Source organism: Genypterus blacodes, unplaced genomic scaffold (assembly GCF_046128005.1).
Source record: "Genypterus blacodes isolate CSIRO-AG114 ecotype Tasmania unplaced genomic scaffold, CSIRO-AGI_Gbla_v1 ptg000019l_1, whole genome shotgun sequence".
NCBI classification, from domain to species: domain Eukaryota; kingdom Metazoa; phylum Chordata; class Actinopteri; order Ophidiiformes; family Ophidiidae; genus Genypterus; species Genypterus blacodes.
The window spans coordinates 1,805,909-1,824,298 of record NW_027466832.1 but is presented as its reverse complement, the minus strand read 5'-3'; the positions used below and the strand labels follow the sequence as shown (position 1 = coordinate 1,824,298).

Genomic DNA, 18,390 nt, shown 5'->3' with positions numbered 1-18,390 from the left:
CAGCTGCTATGCAAAATACACACAGGAAGCACATTTATTGCTCATAAGAACATTATTTAATTTGACCTTTGTCAATCACAGCCACTTTGTACAAATTGGTACTAGAACAACTCTCCTATATGGGGCAGGGGGCAGTCCCTCTTACACCCACAGCATGTTCAAACACACACACACACACACACACACACACACACACACACACAGCAAGTGAGAACATAAATAAAAAAAACAACCAACTGTACTTTACACACAACATTTTGGCAACTATTTATAACTCTTATAGGCCTGACAGAACAGAAAGTCCTCCTAAGCTGCACCATCATGCTCATATCTGACATAAACAAGTCAATTGGCCAAACCTGCATCATCAGTAGTCTCGTCCAGTTCGATGGAATAATAGCGACTATTTTTAATGTGTTCAATCAGTGTTGTCTTAACGTCATCTGCCATGGCTCCTATTCTCCGCGACACTGTGTCATTTGAAAGTGGCACCAAATTTAACTGTTTGGCGATCTTCTCGCCACACATAATGTGTACCATCTCTTTGGCTAATGGTCAACACAGCTGTTCACCGATTCTGTGCGGCTTACCTGCTTTTGCTATGCGGAGGCTGGGCACGATAAGAAGCCTCTTGTGCTGTAACCACAGGTGCACCACAGAACTGAATTGCGCATTTGGACTGCCTCAGTTCATCACGTTTACGTACACAAAACTCCACTGGTTTGTCTTTCAGCATTGTGTGTTTTGTTGTAAGATGCCGTTTGAGTTGCGATGGTTTCACGGACTCATTGCTGAGATCATCACCACACACACACACACACACAATGTGGCTTTGGCTCGTCCTCCGTCCCGCTCCAGCTGAATCCCAGGTTGATATAACTCGGGTCATTTTTCCGTGTTGTTTTTCGCTTTTTGCAGCCAGCTCCCGGTGCTGTGGATACTTCACACTACATAAGTTAAGTTTAGCCTGTAATAGTCAGCTAATAGTTGACGTTTGCACGCAGCGCCACTATCGGTTAGGGGTAGTAGTGTGCCGTTTCTTCCGCCGCGTACCTCCGCGTACCACCGGTGGGGGCCCGCGTACCACCGGTGGCACAGTTTGAGAATCACTGATCTAATAGATGGCTGTGCTTAATGGCCAAATTGTATCACCTGTCTCTATCACAGGGTATCTTTCAAACGTGACGTATTTGAGAAACAATTCAATATTTGCTAGCAGCATGTGTGAAGAGAAGCTGATGCTAGGTCAGATATTCCTAAAAGCTAATTTATCTGCCGGCAAAGGTCGGGAGTTCTGGGGCCGTGTACTTTTGTATTATTTACATGTAACTACGTTTTCTATTCTATTCTGAGTTCTTGTATGGTTATCTATTGGCTGCTGATTACAACATTGAATAATATTTAAAATAAAGTTGAACTCAGTTTTAACTAACCATTTTGAAACAGTCTCTTTATGCAATATTTTTTTTTTGGTGGTGCAAATAGATAAATTCATAGGTTTGTTTATGTCTGCATATTCTTAAATTAGCGTATTTCAAAATTGGGAAAAAATATCCATATCGTGCATTGTGTGTTACAAAGATTGTGTTGTGATTTTTGGGGCAGGCTGTCCACGCCTAATGGGGACTATTACTTTCAGCACTTAGTCTGTGTCTGATTTGGACTTCATGGTTTCACACCTGTACAGTATACAGGTACATCTCAAAAAATTAGAATATCATGAAAAAGTCCAATATTTTTTGTCACTCATCTCAGAAAGTGAAACTCATATATTATATAGATTAATGACACATAGAGTGAAATATTTCAAGCCTTTATATCTTGAAATGTTGATGATTATGCCTACAGCTAACAAGTAACAAAATTCAGTGTCTCAGAAAATTTGAATATTACATTAGATCAATCAAAAAAGGATATTTGGCAAGTTTCAGGTATGTTACAACTTTTTCTTAGAGGTTAAAATTGATTGATTGATTGATTATCACTTCAAATGTAATTGGATTTCAGAGTGGCACATGTATTTGGGGAGGCTATTCAAAGGCTGATCGTGTGCCAATCACAGATGCCAAGCGGCTGTTTGTAGCTGAATGAAGGGGAAGGAATTACAGCCAGTTTTCTCCACCAGGTGGCCTTTCACTCGTCTTTATTTATTATATTTATAAATCTTTATGAGGACCACAAGATGGCTGGCTTTTGAAATGTGTCCTGTGATTTTAAGTTGAAATGGATACCCTGTCAAAGCAGCCACAGAGAGGGGAAGGAATCTGCTTCAGAAAGATGTAACATTGATGACATACTTGTTTGAATTAATGTGGTCTTATGTTCAAATCTGTCTTTTGTATATTGAAGATTCAAACATCTTCATCTGTTTTTACTAACATAATCACATTTTACTTTGACGCTGCACCTATGTTGCAATTCAGTACTGTATATATTTATTTCTAAATTAGTTTTGAGTCTGTACTACGATTTAGGCTTCTAAATTCAGGTTATTAAATCCACCCAATGCTTTATATTTGTTGGTGGAGGATATGGTAAATAGACGTTTCACAGCTTTAAATTCTATTTGGTGTTAGGCAATGGGCCAATGAGAAAAGCTACGTTAATGTTAAGTACTACCAAAGATCCATTTATGAAGCAAATTTTGTTCACAACTTGTAAACCATGCTGTACTGCATCAACATGATTTTATCCTGGACATCTTTACGTAAGCAAATCATGAATGTGATCATAAACATGGTGAAGGATGTTGTATGAGCTCAATATGAGCTCCATTCTCCTGTGTAGCTGTCTCTAGCCATATGACATTTTCTTCAAGTTACATTCAGCTGCTACTGACAGTTTGGTTTGATAAATGAACAAAATGATGACTATTACTTGGTAAGCACTTGGATTGGGGTTGTTTCAGTTGATAAGCTTCTTCCTTTTTCCCCTGCTTATTGGACATTATTGACCATTGCAGAGTAAGCGTTCTCACAAATGCAACAGCATTATCATTTAATTCACTGTTTCAAAATACAGCATACAGACTACAGCAGGGCCACAATGATTTTGTAAATTTGACAGACGGGCCGGGCCAGTGTGAACTTGCATAAATCCTTTAAAAGCTATTATACATACATTCCCCAAATGCTCACCGTACTTTTTACCCTTTCTTCCTTCTATTTTTATATAATTTCTGTATTGCCAACATGCAAACGTGTTCAACATGCTGTTTTTATTAGAGAGGACTACAGAGACGTTGTTGATGTCAACAGAATGGCAAGTTTGTGCGGGGATATTTCCTCCAGGGCCGAAGGTACTGCTCCGTAACTGGCAGAATAACGCAGAGGAAACTTGATCGTTCTTGGGAAGATGGCCGCTTTATTATCACCAGTCTCTGGCACATATCATGTCTTCATACATAACCCGTAACCGTAACATTGCTCCCATATTAAAAAGCGCAACGGCCCGTAGTATGCCTACCCCTGGAGTACAGGTTTAGTAAATAGTAAATGAACTGTACTTATATCGGTTAGCAACAGGTTTGACATTATTAACAAGACCACATAAGGGGGGACAGTAAAACAAAGATAGTTAAGAGCAAAGTATAGATGTAGGGTTATAAAACCCATACAAATTGTGCCCATAAATATATAGCTTCTAAGTAATTGCACCAAATGTCCATTGTACGTGATGATCCAGTTATGCAAGTTATACAATTCAGTTAAACTTTGTTATAATTTGTTCTCTTCTCTAGTGCAATCTGTCAGGATTTGTTTGCCTATTAATACTGCAATGTATGACTTTATTGGATCAACCAAACATTGTAAGATTGTAGAACTCCCAAGAGCAGTGGTTCCCAAAGTGGGGGGCACAAAGCTACGGCGAGAAAGAAAAAGTTTGGGAACCACTGCCGTAGAGTATTGGGAAAGACAGAAACATGTATATCCCAACTTGTATAAACTTGCAGTTGCTTTTCTCTGCTCCAGCTTCATCTGTGCCCGGTAAAGGGTATTTTCTAAATCAGGCGAGATAAAAAAAAAATGAATAAGAAACTGCCTGAAGGTAAGCACTGTGGAGAGGTATTTAGTTTAAAGAAAAATGAATAAAATGTTGTCCCTAGTAACACAAGCATATTTACGTCACAACCTTCTTCACAATTTGTTTCAACTTTTCCTTTTGACCCCGCCATTGTCTCATAAAGACAGACACCATAATAATAAGTGCATAATTTATGTATTGGCACGAAACATTCTAATGTGTGCACGCAGTCTCAGAGTGTTACTAGCCAGACCAGCAGTAGCTACTGACAGAATCACCATCGGTGTAGGAAAGCGTAAAACTAAACGAAAACATGAGGATGAACATCGGACGTTTTGCACTGCTGCGCTATTGTCTCTCTGTCTCCTGAGGCCATCTGATTATGGTTGGGCCGGTCTCTTTGTTTACAGTTTGAACATTCTTTATTAGTTGATCTTCAAGCACTTTGTGGGTTATCATCATTATCTTATGTCTTTTCCCAGCAGTTTCTGCGATTGAGTGAGTGTGTTGTTGCAGTTATTTTACTGTCACCCTGTATTTTGATTTATTCTCTGTCACCTCTTCTCCATGGCTCTTTAAAATGGTGTTGGGATTTGTTGTGGCTCTATGAGCTGGACTGGTTAACCACTCATGATTTATTCAATTCAAAGCTTCACACCAAAGCCATCACGTTATTATAATCACTCTGACTGTTTTACATTTATTGTCCACTTGATGGCACAGTAGAGCAAATGAAGCACCATGAAGATTCTGCCCATGACTGAATCAATTGGATGGAAAGCTTCAATGCTTCATGAAGCTTCATCTCACCATCACTATTACACGGGTAGTCACTGGAAACGAGAGAGAGATACTGCCAGAGTGGACGAGATACAAACTAGGGAACATACGGGGAGCCAAGAACGGTAACAAGTTGACCATGAACAAATGGAACCCAGGAGTATACTGTATATACAAGACAGGGGAGGAGACAATAAGACACAGGTGATTGACATTAGGGAAGGCAGGTAATCACACTGGCCATAAGCCCAGGAGGGTAGGAAGTGAAGATGCCTTAAACAGAGATAAGACAGTGAGTTTCAAAATAAAACAGAAAACGGCACATGAGGTGACAGTGGTGGCTCGTGGGGCACTTATTGTTTAAAAAAAGTGTCATAATGATATTCAAAATCAAGTTTGTATTTAAATAGTGGTTCAAAATGCGGTTATTGGATGTGCCATGATATTTGCTAAATGACTTTCTGTTTTCAGAATATATATATAACATTCATTGATTAATTACAGTTAATGGTTATTATTCATTTAAGTAGTTTAAATTACTGAGTCTCTGAAGAAGGTTTGGCTATATTGACAGGTGCTCAGGAATATGCACATGTATTGTGTACTACTCCTCCAACATGGCTGATAGATTTATTTGTCTTTATTTATTTATTCCGCATGTGTAAATGATGCTTTGTGTTTGTGTTACTGTCTGTCTGAGGGCTGAAAGGATATCTAAAAGACCTGATGGTGATATATTACTGGGAACATCTCCCTGCCTTTGCCTGCATGTGTGGGGCAGAAGCCAGGAAAACGGTGGACAACACTGAGGAGAATCCACCCGGAATGCTGACAAGCTACCAGGACATCATGATTGAGCTGTTGGGCCACATCTTCTTAGTGGTCCCAGACTGGTCTCAACAAAATTAAAGATCTTTTAATATTTTTTTGTGTTATTAATGTAAACGTTATGCTGTGATATAGAGGGCAAAATGGACTTTGATCATGGCTCTGCTTTCAGTCTAATTTACAGCTCATACATGTAACACCAGAGAGAACATGTATCGGACAGAATGTTGTCGGTATAAAATTGTGGCCTGACATTGACAAAGTTTGCAGACTGACATCACTGGCAGCTAGGTTTTTCTGGAGTCATCTAGCTTTTTAACAGCCGAAATGTCGTCAGATCCCTTTTACATCTTTCTCTGCTTTTTGTGACAACCCAATCATATGTCCCGGATTGTCACCTGTGATTTTTTTACTATTTGTTTTTATTGAAGCAAACATTTTACATGACAGTGCGCATACATTTATAGGATATTTTGGAGATATTTTTTAAAACAGAAAGAGGTGGAAAAGGAGAGAGAGAAAGAAGGAGAGTTGTATTATTATATTATTATTATTGTTGTTGTTAAACTTTGTACGTAGACCCTGAGGTAAAATAGGCAATATGAGGTACAAGTAGATTGAAGTTGAAACAGCAGGAAGCCACAGCTGGGTTGACTGAAGTGTACCTCTTTGTCTTGTTACCTTTGGTTTGTGGAAGTGCTGCTGTATTTTCTTTTTGAAGCCTGCTTAAATCAACAGAAGCAGCTTTTGATTGATCACTTCAAATTGTATACGGTCTTGAATATCCGTAGGTGTCTGCAGATGCCCATGACAACCGATCATTAGCAGCTGATTTCACTGATTATCAAGCAGAAAAGATGCCTAAAACAGAAATAGTACAGAAACCCATACAGTGAGAAATATACTGTCTGTGTCTGTCTTTACCAGAATGTCAATTTGATTGATGAAATCTCAATGTTGTCTTTTTTTTACATTACATACATTTTTCATCATCCCTTCTGTTTCATTTCCCAATATCACAGACAATGTCTCAAAGGGCTTCACAGGCCCACAACATCAGGACAATTCCTGGCCTTGCCCAAAGCTCTCTTCGAAAGACAAGGAAAAACTACAGAGAAATTTGTCCCCTCGGAAGAGGCAATTCCAACAGAAATTCCCCCTCCACTAATGACTGGGTGTGCAATAGGCACAGGTGTGCACAGGTGTGTCCAGGAGTCTCTCGCTCAGGTTTTTAATGTCACAATCGGAGACCAATCTGTTCGCGTGCTTCAAAATTGCGATTGAACACAACTTTGGTTGAATCGAAAGAGTGTCTCGCGGGCCGGATCAAACGACCAGAGGTTCCCCACCCCTGCTCTAGCTTGAATAGGATAAGTGGGAATAGAGATTTGATGTATCAATACATATGTATACATACAGTATATGTTTGTGGTGTGCTGTTTTCTAACATTATCACTAGTACTGTGATGTGTTTTATTCCAACATGTGACACATAATGGGTAAGAAAACATATTCCGTACATATCTGATATGTACCGGACTTGTTTACCTGTCTGTATTTAATGAAATACTTGTTTGTGCCTTCAAAAAACAGACAAAGGGGCAAAGAAAATAGAAACAAGCAAAGTCTGTGTCCATCAAATAATCTTCTGTTTTGAGTTTCTGACCCTTTATGGTAGCATCACTTTTGTCTCCTTCCAGGTGCCACTCCATGATTGTGTGAGTTTGTAGCCACTCATCAGCAGAGTCAGAACCAAAGGAGAGATTACATGGACTAGCGCTTGTCTCTCACCATGGCAATTCTTTATCTCCTGCTGCTGGCCAGACTGGTGCTGCCATCTCACATGGAAGGTGAGTGCAATTATATGAATTTTTTTTACATGATTTTACTGCATTGATATTATTTCAGTTCAACCAATTCCACTTTACAACTATAAATTAATAAAAAATGGTGTGTTATTGGCTGTACTCAAACATAGTACGGTGCTTCACTGGCTGGAGGCTCTTGGTTAATTAGATGATTGGATTAGATTTGAAGGACTTGCTATTTGAGAATATGGGATCTTTCTTGTTTTGTGAACAAGCCTGGTTGCCTTTTAACCAGGACGCACACCAGTGAGCCTGGCTCAGGACAATAAGCACAGATACTTGTTACAGATTTGGCTTTGAAACAGGTTGAAGAGAATCCAGTGAAATTGACCAATGTAAGTCAAGAAGCAAACAGGGAGTGGAATATGTATCATCCCCTTTGCATGAAGGTAGCAGGTTTTCCACTGTTGCAATATCAGTCTTAATGTGAACAGCTTGTTTACCCGAGTTCAAAAGGCTGGTGCTTGCAGTAAAAGGCAAAAAGTTATGTCTACACAGCTCTGCTGAAGACATGATCTCGGGGTCAAACCTATGGAACAGGGCGTCCGCCTTTGTGTTCTTGGAGCCAGGTCTGTAGGTCACTATGGAGTGAAATCGGGTGGAGAACAAGCTCTACCTGGACTGCCTGGGATTGAGTCTCCAAGCCGAGCGCAGGTATTCAAGGTTCTTGTGGTCAGTCCAGACCAGAAACGGGTGTTCTGACCCTTCTAGCCTGTGCCTCAACTCCTCCAGCGCCGCTTGATATCCAACAGCTCGCAGTTCCCAACATCCCAGAACCTTCTGGAAAAGAAGGCACAGGGGTGAAGTTTCTGGTCAAGGTCTGACCTTTGAGACAGGATGGGTTCCATCCCGTTGTCGGAAAGCGTCCACTTCCACTGTAAATTGAAGCTGTGGGTCTGGCGACGAAGAATGGTAGCCGTTGTAGAGCAGGTCTTGAGGTCTAGGAAGGCTGCCTCGGCCTGAGGTATTGTTGTATGTCCTCTGCCCCCCGATCCTGCCAACCCAAATTGGTTTATGTCGTCTACAGCCGCCAGACCGCCGACCCCTATGGGGGGGGGCAGAAACAATTCTGATCTATAAAAGGGGGGCCCTGCAGAAAAAGTTTGGGAACCACTGCTCGGTTCCCTCGATAGTCGGTTCGGATGGCAAGGGCGATAACAATACCTAGATCCTTCAGCAGGTTGAGAGGAATGAGACAATATTTTACCCGCAGAGAAAGGCCCTGGAAGAAGGCAGCAGTAAGCGTGGCATGGTTCCAGCCGCTGTCCGCCGTGAGTGGCCGGAAGTGAATGGCGAAATTAGCAACTTGACGAACCCCTTGCTGCAGGTTCACCAGTGCCCTTGCCGCTTCTCGACCCGCAGTGAGTCGTTAGGAAGAACTCAGGGAAGCTGGCGAAGGACTCACACAGCAGCGATCTTCGACTCTACTCGGCGGTGGCCCAAGCCTCCGCCCTCCCTGTGAGATGGGAAATGAGGAACGCCACCTTTGCTTGGTCAAAGGAAAAAGCGGCGGCTTGGGGCTCGAAATGTGGCTTGCACTCCGTCAAAAAAATCTCTGGAGTCGCCTGAGAAGTGCTCCGGGCAGGAGAGCTGGAACAGAAGCCGCCAGCATCGCAATTTTGAGCTCCCGGATATGGGTGGAGAGAAACGAGAGCTGCTCCCCAAAGGATTGGAGAAGGTGAGCTTGGAGCGCCTCCGTCTATTGGTGCGCCTCCGTCTATTGAATTCTGTTCTGCTGCTCCTCGAGACCGGCTTGGAGAGAGGCAGAATCCGCTGCGTCCATAATTAGTCAGTTTGTTCCGTCAGGAAATGGACAGACGAACCCAAGAGCAGATTCATTGAACACAAGAGTTTATTAAACCGGGCAAAGGTAACCAATGCAGCAGGTAGGAGACGGTGTCGGGGACAGGCAGAGTAGGTCCCAGGGCTGGCGGTGAGAGATGAGGTCAGGTGCAGGCGTAGGTCAGTACACAAGTAAACACAAGCGATCAAGCACTGTTAAGGGGAGCAATAAACACAGAGGGTGAACGATAACGAACTGACAAAGAACACATGGAACACAGGGATATATATACAAGACGGGAGGAGACAACGAGACACAGGTGAATGATATTAGGGAAGGCAGGTAATCACACTGGCTGGAAGCACAGGAGGGTAGGAAGTGAAGTCGCCTGAAACAGAGAATGTGACATTAACTTTGTTTTATTTGACTCCATGAATTAATAAAAAATGGCACTGTGATTTAGTGATTCTGATTTAGCTCTGCAGAGAGGCATGGCACAATAGAAGTTTCATGATTGGTGAATAATTAATTTGTGAGCTGATAGTTGCTATCAGCTCATGTTGATAGCAACAGCTGATTTAGTAACTGTATCTATTTCTAAATCAAAATGATGAAATAAAGAAAATTTAACAATGTTTAATAAGCTATAGTATGAACATTACTGTACTAATGCTAATGTATAATCTGATATGACTTATTTTGCCTTGCTTAATCTGAACAGTTCTTCATTAGTTCTACCTGACGAAGGACTGTCTATCTATCTGTAGAGACATTTTTATGAGAATGTATGATCTGTATTTTGTTACCCAACCAAAGCCCACCGCATGGATAGCGTAACCTTTTTTTTTTTGTTTGTTTACTTCTACTCAGGTTGTACAAGAACTCACATTTACTGTTTCACATGATAACATACACTAAATGATTTGCAAAATATAACCTTTTTATTTTCCATTTGTTTGCCTTCATCCTTTCAACTTTCAAGCAGTGTGTAGGTACTGCTACCAAACTTAAGGGGGAGACAATTTTGTGGGTAGTGAACAAGGAGCAGCAGAGAACAATGTATTATTTATAAGCGCAAACACAAGTAGCAGCAGCATCTGTAGTTTTCCAAACTGTAATCAAGATTACAGCTACAATGACTGGTTGCCTCTTTCTGCTGTTTGATTAAAACCTGTGCCTGCAGTATAACTGTTTGTTCAAGAGGGACTGTTCAATTCCTCCTCAGATCAACTCTCTGTTCTTCACTGAATAAGAATAATAGACTCGCTAGAATGAAGTGGCAAAACAGTGCGTCAGACAGATCTTCCCATCTTAGCCTCTCGCTGCTACCAAATTTGTGGATAACCGCCTACATTGTCAACAGAAACTCACAACGGAAATTGTCAACAGAAAATATGCCACAAAAATTGTCAAGAGAAACACTACCACGAGTCAACGAGCATAATCTTATCCTTTGTTGGAAGGACTTGCGTGGAAGGGTGGATGGCTCAGTCGCTTTGTGCACATACTTCATGTGGCCGGATGAGTGACGCCTAGATGAGTGCTGGTGCCACTGGTTTTTATATTGAAAATGGTACTGTCAAAAGATATGTCATTCTCACTGCAAAGGCTTTGGAATGCAAAATTTAGAAGCTCTAGAAAGATCGCCAGTCGAAAGTAAACAAAATAAAAGGTGTTTTCATTGCATTAAAGGAGCTTATGAAAAATTAGATGACAACGCTTTGCAAGTACAAACCAAGCTAGATACCTTGATAATAATGATGATGTCACTAGAAGACGAAAAGTACTTCAGTTGGACCAACTGAAAACCATTGTGATCATCACACACACTCAGGGATTGTCCTCATTGTAGAAGAAGACAAGTCACTCAAAACAATCTCATATCGGAAGTAGTGATCTCTTTGTCACATTGACCCTTTGTACTCTGCTTGAAAGAAATGTACATTGACAATGTATATAGATGTATATAGATATATATTTATAGATGGGGGGCGGCAGTGGCTCAGTCTGGAGGGTCACTTGGCTGGTAGCCGAAGGGTCGCCTGTTCAAGTCTCAGGAAGACCAACATGAAAATGGACGATGGGCTGGTGGCTGGAGGGATGCCGGCGGTCTGTATACAACAATAATGCAAGCATACAACTGAGTTGGGAAAAGAATTTCCCTCTGGATCAATAAAAGAGTGATTTGTTTCGTTTTTGTTTCAAACCATTAGAAATGAAATAATGTTTATTACTAAGTAAATAGACTTGCAACTAAATGACCAATGAAATAATGATTGCAATAATGAAATGAAGGCAAAGCAGAATCAAAAGATTGAATGAAATGGACTTTAAAGCAGTTTATTCATCATGAATGAGCAATTGTGAAGGATGGAAAGGAATAACCTGAACGCGGTTGTAAAATTATCTAGCAGTCTGAATTTCCTATTGATTAGAGCTAGTTGACACCAACTGTCTGGATCAGTGGTTCCCAAAGTGGGTAATTTTCGATGGTTGGGAAACGCCCTATGATCCTGCAAATCCAAAATTCACCTTCACCCATTGAAATGTAACACAATCAAGTAAAGGAAATTCATGAACATGAACACAGACAGGAGACATAAATGTTACTTGACATGATACAAAAAAGCTACATTCCTACAAATGCTCACTTTTATATGTCTAATTAAATTATAGGAGCTATGATTACAATAATTAAGTTAATGTAACAGTTAACATGTATTTACTGACTGGATGATTCTTTTATGTTAAGTGGTTAAAATTCAAATTATTTACTATTGGATCATTTTCTATAAACAATTCATTGTAACATAAACGATTGCAATGGGGAGCACATGAAATGTCTCCAACAGGGGTCACTGTTGACCTCTGTAGGTTTCATATCAATTTGTTAAAATCATATTTTAGGCAATTGTTGAAATGTCAGAGTTGGATTAACTTTGTGTGCATGAACAATATGTGCTTCACAAGATGGTTACTTGCTAAGCATGTGAATAAGGGAGGCATATTAACTTCATGAATGTGACAATTTATGATGTCCGAGATTGTGCTGTGGAGGCAGCGTTGGGAAAGGGGAGAGAAACAAGCAAAGAGATGTGTGTGTGTAGGGAACACAGGCCGAGCAGAACATATGACATGAGTGTTCTTAGTATGATTGAAATAATTTCCCCAAAAATTACATTCATCTGCATTTAATTTCAAAGTCAATTAGCACTTAAGTAGCTTAAATAGCTTTACCAATTACTTACGAGTATGCAAGTTAAATATGTTATAATAAGACAAGATTCTTAATATTTATATGGTCTAATAAATTAATTGTTTTCTATTGCATTTATTAAGTCGAACACACCATGGTGCTGTGCCAAAAATCTTTTCAGATGCAATTCTATGGTTGACCACCAGAGAATTTGCAGTTCTCAGTTCTTTCACCAGATGGAGCCAAAGAAATTCTTTCTTGCTCATTTGGGTGGAGATAAGTATTTTGAAACCCCTCCCTCATGAATGGCTCCGAGGACTTATCTTAATTTTTCTCATTAACTGGCTTCGCCCTGTAAACCCTTTGCCAAATGGTCTGACTTCATCAACCTCCTGCAGAGTTGATGCTATTTTATCTAGGCGGCAGTAGCTCAGTCGGTAGGGATTCCGCTTGGGATTGGAGGGTCGCCGGTTTGAGTCCGGTATGGACCAAGTAAGTGGACTGGTAGCTGGCCTCCAGGGCACTGCCGAGGTGCCCCTGAACAAGGCACCGAACCCCCAACTGCTCCATGTCGCCAAATAATGGTTGCGCTGCAATAATTGGCAGTCGCTTTGGATAAAAGCATCTGCTAAATGACCGTAATGTAGCGCTTTATCATAACAGTAGCATGACTTAGTCAAGCAATGGCGGTGTCGTGTCTGTATGTGACAGAGGAGAGAGAGATAGATAGAGAGTGAATGAATGAATGTCCAATTTTTACTTAATGTGTGCACGAGAGGCTCCCATCTTAAGCATTTCAGCATTTTCTGATACCTTGTCTGACTAAAGAGTCCGCAACAGTTTTTGTAATAGTAGGAAATCATTATGAGCCTAATTAAGTCCAAAAAGGTCAAAAGTTTCAATTTAAACTCACCTCTCTGAGTATGGCAATGGCATTAGCTTGGTTGCAATTTATGGCAAAGAGCGCTTAACATTAAGGTGGCTGTTGACAATGCTCTGGCCCCATTTCCATGCTGAGCTTACAAGCCACCATGAGTGCTACTGAGTTAGAGAACTAGTACAAGTACAAGTATGAAGATCTAGAAGCCAGAGCGCATTGCAAAAACATAAGGATCATTAGCATACCCGAGGCAACTCGTTAGCAAACCTCATTAGCATCGCCACCGTAGCCGCCTTGCCGAAGGGCGTCTGCAAGCTCGACCAAGAACCCCCGCCGGAGCGGGCACAATGATTGTCCTTAGATCAGGGGTGTCCAAACTTTTTTCACTGAGGGCGACATACAGAAAAATGTATGAAGGACTGGGCCACTCACTAGAGGCGGAGTATATTGTCTCACCTCTAGTGTATTAAAGTGAGCACAATCATTCAAATGTAGGTAAATTATGCCTGAGAATTTTGTATGCTTAAAGACAAAAACAGCCTTCATCACAGCTTTCCATTCATGCGTTTTCATTTATTTTGTTATGAAAATGGTTGGCAGCACACTTTTCAGATTGCTTCTTAGTTAGCATGGTGACCCCCCTTCACAGCCCTCTATACAGGGGGAAAATGAGGAGGAAAGGGGATGGGAAAATTTCAAGCATTCCACTCAGTGGGAGCAGTGATGCTGCACTTTGGACTGAAGGATGGCCAGCAGGTCAGAAGTAAGATTGGTGGTTGAGATGCAAAAGACGTCACAGAGATGGCTGTGGGTTGTTTTCGGTTCTCAATCTTTTGTTCAGAGTCAACAGAAAAAATATTTGCTCACATATGTGTGTTCAGCTGAACTTCTCCTCATTCTTTTTGCGTGGCGCCTCAACTGAGGAAACTTTTCCAAGCTCCAGTAGAGGTAGGGTAGGGAGAGAAACTGATGTTGATTCTGCAGAGAATTATCACAATGCATTTATATAATTTGTAATGCAGACTCCGATCCACTTCTGGGGAGTTGAGAACAGCTTGATTTCTTTCTTTTTAATGGAAAGGTTGGAAAAGCAGATTTGATTTCGGGCAACGCGGGGAAGTGCGCGACATCAAAGTTGCGTAGTTCAAAGAGACGGAGCTCCATAGTGCTTTCATGTGCACATAAAGCTGTGGTACAAGCTGGTCTTTACCTTGTAGGCTCCTGTTCAGTGTGTTCAACTAAAGATGATCAACTACAAAAGCCAAGTCTGCCAACCATAGAGCACTCAGATCATGAAGAGGTCGATCTTTCTCTTTCAAAAAACAGTCGATTTTCGATCTCGGGGAATAAAACCGCTGCAGCACGGGGCCCAACTTATCCAGCGCACATTGAAATGGTAGAGTAGCTCCCTGTATTCAGCGTCATCATCAGATAGGAAAGCTTGAAATTCTCTGTGATAGAGCCCTCCTGCTGGATATACGTGGACAGTTTTCACAACATTGTTCATCACATGGCCAAGCTGGACTGTCTTGGCACAGAGAGCTTCTTGGTGGAAGATACAGAATTCGAATAGCCTCCACTCTCAGTTCACTCACACTGTGCTCTATCTAGCCTTTATACAACAACAGCGTATGACGCTGTTGTTGTATAAAGGCTAGATAGACTAATAGCGCTTACAGTTCCACAAGAATCCTGTTTTAATGTGTTTTGTATCTGTATATGTGTTAGTCAAGTCATTGTTTTTCAAATAGAATAGTTGTCCTTTACTTAAAAAGACAAATATAAAACTTGATGTGAAGGAGTACTGTACATTAGTAGTGCTGAACCAAACATTTACTGGGAACAACTAGGGAGGCAGTAGCTCAGTGGGTAGAGCTTGCGTTTGGGAACCGTAGGGTTGCCGGTTCGGGTCCCTGCCGAGGTGCCCCTGAGCAAGGCACCGAACCCTCAATTGCTCCCCCCTCTGCGAAGGGTGGTAATGTAATGTAAGTCGCTTTGGATAAAAGCGTCTGCCAAATGATCGTAATGTAATGTAATGTAATGTAACAAGCCTACTCAAGTTTAAAAACACCACACTGGCTTTATTTCTCTGTTGCTGCATATTTTTGTAAATGAAAACCTATATACATTACACACATTATATACATTATTATTTTAATGGCCAACTGGCAGATGCAGACAAACGCAAAACTACAAACGACAAAAACACTTTAGTACAGTTTTATACGCATAGTACTATGTTTTCTGGCAAACACATCCACAAACTCCTCCAGGTTTACGGCCTGAGTCCTTCTTTACTCAATACTCAAAACCCCCAAATTGCTCAAATGCTCATCAGACATCGTAGTTCAGACAGTTTTGATCAGCTTTAATACTGAAAAACTGCGCTCGCAAGATGCAGTGCTCACAGGCAATGCAAGTGCGATTTTGCACATATTAAAGAGTTCACGGAACACGTCCTTATATGGCTCTAAGAAGACAGTGAGCTTTTTTTTTTTTCTCTCTTTCTCTCTTCTCTCCTTCTCTTTACCACAGCCTGTGATGCATTTTGTACTAGCCTATATTGCTGTTTAACATCATCCTGTAAAAACTGTATTTACCCTATGAGATCATTGCAATTTCAATCTACTTGTGTTCTACCTCAGGGTCTACATATAAAGTTTAACAACAACAATAGTATTAATAATACAACCTTCCTTCTTTCTCTCTGTCTATCTCTCTCTCTCTCTCTCTCTTCTTCCCCCTCTTTCTGTATAAAAAATGATCTCCAAAATATTCTTCAATTGTATGCTCAATGTCATGTTAATGTTTGTTTCAATAAAAACAAATAGCAAAAAAAAAAAAGAACTGTTGGTGTTTCCAAACCACTGGTGTACTTCCTCTCAAGAATTCGCTTGAGCTGGGGGATCTCATATTGTAGATCATCAGCGCTGCAATTGTATTGGGAGGCAAATGGGAACACTTCATTCTTTTCACAGAATGTAGAACTGCAGTGACTCAAGGCTTGTAAAAACCCTGGTGAATGTTGCAAGGAGGCCATCAAACTTGAGCTCTATTTAGGCCAATACACCTCTTGCCTCTACAGCTCAGTCAACATTTTTCTCTACTGAAATTTCTTCCAGTAGACATATGATGGCTGGCAGTCTGTCCCTCACTGTCTTGCAAGAGTTGTACCTGCATGCCCACTGTATCTCTATCAGCCTTTGTAACTCTCTTGGGGGGCCCTAAAACATCTCCCTCTGCACCTCAGGCCATCTTTGGTGCACGTATGACCCTGACACAAAACATAGAGTTTCTGCAAAAGACTAAAGAAGCAATAGGCTTCAGGGATGCATTTAACACTGTCAACTAATACTAAATTTAAGCAATGTGCATTGCAGTGAACATAAAAAGCTAATGAGGCCTCTTATTTAATGCGTGCTTGCACACTGTAGTTCTTTCCACTCATGACTGAGGCTCCATCATATGTTCGCCCTACTAGGTGGTTTTTGTAGTCAAGACCATACCTCTGCAATATTTGTATAATACTGTGTGAAAGTGCTGCAGCATCCAGGCGCTTTGCTGTTTTAAGGTGAGGAAGGTTTCACATACAGACCCATTGTTCTTACTCTAGGTCTTTGGTCCCATCAATTATTTCGTTTTGTGTAGAATACAAGTATGTTTTTTTGAGATGTCATTTTCCTTTTGACTATGGGATTGTGCTTGGCTAGCAGTTCCATAATAGCAAGGAAATGTCCATTATTCTCACCTTCTGATTCTTTATGTGCTCTCTGTACAATGTTCTGCGTAGCTGTGAGGAGCAGGGTGTCTCTAACAATTTTAATGTACTCTCTATTTTCCCTCACTAATTTACCATATTCTGCATTTAAGGAGGCTGACAGAGAGGATTTGCCTGCAGTTGATTTGTTATATTCTGCCCATGCTTACATTGCATTTGTATGTGCTTCAGATTTGGCGTGGCCTACAAGTCCCCCATCTTTGTAAGTGGCCTTTTTCCAATTTTTGAACCCCTCTGCAGATCAAAATACTGAATCACCTAAGTGTCGACAGGCATAACAATAGGCAGAGTCTTTACTCTGAGAGTATTCAAGCCATTTGTGGGTATTGTACCAGTCTTTAGAGAAGCACCGTCTTCTATCCCCTTGATAGGTTCGAGGGAAGTTCTTCAGTTGTGGCTGCATGGGCTGCTCTGGTCTTGACTGGGAGATATCTATGATGAAACACGGAAAACTCAGTTATTATGATATAAAAATGATAATACTAATATGAATAGCTTGCCCCTTTGCAAAGTAATTATTGACTACACCTGTAATATCAGCCTACACAAAATTCAGACTATTCAATCTCAACTACCAGTAGACATGAATCAGAACGCTTTAAGTGATTTTGTCATGACTTGTTACTCAATGTAGACACACTATAACCACACATTTATTCAGATAGCAGCATTACTCTCATCCACGTAATTTTCTGGTCCACACAGTAATAACTTAACCTGTCGGTCCAGCTGCTTTTGCTGAGTCCTCCCGGGTCTCTTCTGTTACTCTGACCATTGCTGTTGCCTTTTCTTGTCTTTCACTGTGCCGTCCTACCGATGCTTGTGCGTCCCTCCCCACCCCCCCTCCTCACCCACCGTCTGCTGCCGTTCCCCCGTCGGCTCAGTCTCTCCTCGCTTCTTAAAATAAGAAAAGATGTCTGTCGACTTTCTCTTCATTGTCTGCACTTTGAGAAAACGCCACAAAATGACTGATGAATATTAGCTATTTTCGAGCAGAGACTCAGCTTGAAAATTGCGAGCTTTAAAGTATGAAATTACATTTATACATGTATCAATAACATATTCATCAGCAAACGCGCCCATCCCCCCTCACCTGCGCTGTCCTGCGCTACTGCGCACACTGTTCTGCGCGGCAGTACCACAGCGACTCTGAGACTCCGGAGTTTGAGTGATGGAAGGGCAAGCAGCCGTAGAGGGGGCCTGTGTGTGGGGGGAATAATATTTAATTATTCATTCAATTGATTGTCTTTAAAC

General features: G+C 41.1%; 1 long non-coding RNA gene across 1 annotated transcript; it reads left to right on the top strand.

The window, feature by feature from the left end:
* Nucleotides 1-260: 260 nt before the first annotated feature.
* LOC142991447 (uncharacterized) lies at nucleotides 261-696 on the top strand. The gene is made up of 2 exons (XR_012960885.1): nucleotides 261-383; nucleotides 427-696. It is a non-coding gene; the product is annotated as an uncharacterized LOC142991447 (long non-coding RNA).
* Nucleotides 697-18,390: the final 17,694 nt, after the last annotated feature.